Source organism: Notothenia coriiceps, unplaced genomic scaffold, assembly GCF_000735185.1.
Source record: "Notothenia coriiceps isolate Sejong01 unplaced genomic scaffold, NC01 NC01_scaffold00037244, whole genome shotgun sequence".
NCBI classification, from domain to species: Eukaryota; Metazoa; Chordata; class Actinopteri; order Perciformes; family Nototheniidae; genus Notothenia; species Notothenia coriiceps.
In genome coordinates this window covers 21,959,698-21,963,467 of record NW_011369945.1, presented here as the reverse complement: position 1 = coordinate 21,963,467, position 3,770 = coordinate 21,959,698, and the positions used below count along the sequence as shown (strand labels likewise).

At 46.8% G+C, this 3,770-nt stretch overlaps 1 protein-coding gene across 1 annotated transcript in view; it reads right to left on the bottom strand.

The window, feature by feature from the left end:
• nipa1 (NIPA magnesium transporter 1) overlaps positions 1-3,770 on the bottom strand; it is a 24,789-nt gene that overhangs the window by 19,548 nt on the left and 1,471 nt on the right. The window lies entirely within an intron of this gene.

Genomic DNA, 3,770 nt, shown 5'->3' with positions numbered 1-3,770 from the left:
TCAACTGTGGGACGGCATTTGTCATTATGTTTTGATATAATAACGTTACGTAATGTAAAAAATACATCTCGCGAAAATGTCAACAGTTTCGCGAAATGTTAATTGTAATGTGTAACATTGCCGGCGCAGGTGTGGGCCAAATCCGGCCCGCCACTTCATTGTATGTGGCCCACAAGAGCTTGCAAAGAATATAATACGTTTATTATAAGGTTACGTGCTGCTTTACAGGAGCACGTTGCCCATAAACTACATATCCCACAATGCATCTCATTTTGTGAGATGCGCACTGAAGAGACTTGCCATTAATTGCAATAATTTTCCCTAGACTTCTGCTTTCAGACGTAGTTAATTATGAAGTTATTACCCTATCTGATAATAATCCAATGCAGAGGCAATATTGTTAAATAATACATTATTCTATATATATTATATTTATCTATGTATATTTATATAGTCTTAAAGTTACCACCGGCCCTTTGAGTGCAACCATGTTGTGGTGTTTGTTTTCTTGTATCTGAACATCAAACAATCTACCGGTAATCCCCAGTTTTCAAAGATCTTGCCAAGCCTGCAGTTGAAAAATAGCCGGCTCACTGACACTTGCCCTATTACAGAAATGTTGATTGATGTCCTTTAAATAAATACATAAAATAACTGATATTTCACATGCATGAAATGACAATGTAAAAGACGTGTCTTGTTATGATCCGACTTGGTATTACCAGCTTTATCTGCAGCTTCCTCTGGCTTTACGGGGCTTCATCGTGAGTCTCAGCTCATAGTTTATCTATCTGGTCAGTTAACTCTCTTTGCTCTCCCTCACTGCTCTCACTGTGTTGTTTCTGGCTGCTGTTATCAGCCCACCAAGTTCTGTATTCTACCTGCTAGACTGCAAGATGGAGGCTAGTCCAACCTAGTGGAGCATTTTGCAGGTAAACCCCAAGAAAGTTGTTCTTCTCAGTAGAGTAGAGAACAAAAACAGAGATGATAAAGATTAGGGATGTCCCGATCACCTTTTTTTGCTCCCGATCCGATTCCGATCATTTGATTTTGACAATCTGCCGATACCAATTTTTCCCGATCCGATCTTTATGCAATGCATTAAGAGAAAAAAAAGGTAACAGATAACGGCTGGTCATCCAACGCGATTAATTCAGCTATCTTGGCTGTTATTTTTTGGGCCTTTTCACTGTTCTGGGGCAGTTTCTCTTTCCTTTTAAAAGTCTCTGAAAGTGTCTTTGCAGTTACCTGAGTGGCCGCTGTGTACTCGTCGTGTTGTTGTTGGTGTTTGTTTCTCAGGTGGCGTATTAGATTGGTCGTGTTGAACGTAGCTCTGTTCTTTCCACCACTCATCTGGCTGTTTCACTGCCTTCGCTTTCAATTTTATAATACTTCCAAACTCCTGACATTTTCTCAGTCCCGCTCCCGAGTCACCAGCTGAACGTAGCCTCTTGTTGAACTCGCCGACGCAACAGCGTCCTGCGTCTTGGCCATGTGTCGCACTGGAACACACCGCAAAGACTTCAGCCGAGCACGTACGAACTGAACTGCGCATGCGTGAGTGGCAATAACTCTCCTTACCAGCAGGCGGCGGTAGTGTGTATTCGTCATTCAAAACAGGCAACAACCGGAAGACAGAGAAGAAGAACAGACTACGTGATATGAAAAAAACAACAAATAGCGTGTGCGTTCCATTTTCACTCTCGTCCATCGAAAACATGTTTCGTGCGGTACTGGAGCTATCAGCCATTGGAGTGTTGCTTGTGGAAGACATTCTCAAGCAACCGTTTCACTTCTCATGCACTGATTCGCTAGCTGAACAGCCAATCAGAGTGATATCTTTGTCCGACTGCCTGTGGCTGACGCACGGCCGATTCAACATGTTGAATCGGCGTGCGTCAGGCCAAATAGGTTGTCACGGTGCGGGAACCACAAATGAAGTTGGGTGGGCGGACAGGCAGCGTCGTGCGTCGTGCCGGACTTACGGACGGGGAACGGCCGCAGTTTCGGCGCTGGTGTTCCGGCGGGGTGCTGGCCCTGGAACCCGCGGCGAGCGATCTGTCGCGCGCGTGCGGATAGGCGACTGTGCATCGGGGCCGCGCGGGGAGCGCGTGTCGCCAGACTCGAGCGGTGCTGTGTCCGGACCGCTCGTTGTTTTTGCGCGGCCGTGCCGACACGTGTTGCGCGCGCGCGCCCGAGAGGGACGCCGGACGGGGAGATTGACACTCACGTCGCCGAAGGGCTGCTTGTCAAATAATCCACTCTGATTGGCTGTCTCAGCGTAGCGCCCCGCGTGGGCGCGGGCTGGTGCGACTCAGCCTCTCCGCGGGGCGCACGAGAGGGCTAAGCGGAACGGAGGCACCCCGCAAAGCAAAGCTATAGGAAGCACACACAGCTGACGGCTTTCGCCTCGTTCATTTTCATCTCAGCCTGGACGCAAAGCTTTCTCTTTTCCACCATCATGAGCGATCTGGAATGAGAAACCGAAGACCGAACCGCGCTATTGATTGTTCGTACGTATATCACGACCGAGTCTGTCTTCCGGGTTTGTGGCCTCTTTGAATGGACGCATACGACGCACGTACGCGCCGGCCTGCCTGGTAGGAGGAGGGGAGTGATTGCCACTCACGCCCCATTGCGCAGTTGTACGTTGCTCTTGGCGTCGGCGATAGTCTTTGCGGTTGTGTTCCCAGTGGGACTGTTTGCGCCGGACGCAGAGACGTGCAGGAGACACACAGTCGGGTCCGTCGCGACGTGTTCTCTGAACGGTCAGTTTTGGTGTGTCGGGCCCTTTAAGGTCTAGCTTAAGCATATGCATTTCAAGAAATCCAACCAAAAACTCTCATTTGCAACGCTTGACAGTCTTTGTTAACGATAGGGAGAAACATAAGCTCTGTTTTTGAGCAGTGGTTGTCCCTTTTTATAAGCGAATGTTTGATCTACTTAAATTTAGAATAGTGGTGCCGTTAGTGCTTAGAAAAGCGATCAAAACAGCGCTCTGTTTATTGATTGCGAAAACAAAAAGCCATTCCTTATTTATGTACAAAACCTTCTGGATGGACAGAAGTCAATGGTTCTCGCGTATTATATGCAGGAAAATAAGAACAACAGGAGGCTAGTTATGGATGTTAAGATGGTCAGTACAGCGGCTCTCTCGTGTGTTTGCTTTCAAGTACCTCGTTCCAATATTGCTATCTCTTGCTCTCGAGTCGCTACTGCCCAGTTCTTCCGTCATAGGGACACATAAAGAGGGGACACAGTTGGTCATAGGACGAGGTAATAACTCCAGAATCCGTATGCACTTAAAGGAGGCCGAGCCCTGAGCGCTACCAAGGGAACGCACACATTATATTTTTAATTCCCTCGCATAAAGAGATCAAAGTGTAGATGTTCATTAACAAATACATGTTCCAGGCCTGTTGGGCTTACTTGAGAATTTCTACAGAAGAGGAACACAAAAAATATACATTTTTCTTCTATTGTTGAAAAGTATCACTTTTTCAGAGCGCTGTACAAATGGCAAACATCCTTAGCAGGAGAGTGTTTTTTCCTAAGTTGACCTAACCTTGCCCTCGGGGGAAAACTGGAATCTTTTTCGTTAGACATTGCTTGTATCTTCTCTGGTGTTGAGGGAGCGGGTGTGTTTCCCATACTGTGATGGATAAGTTGTTCTGTAAAATGAACGGCTTGGACGGTGGAGAGACACGTGATATGTGAAATGTTGAGCATGTTTTTTTAAAGTAAAATGAAGAACAAAGCTTTGCCTTCAC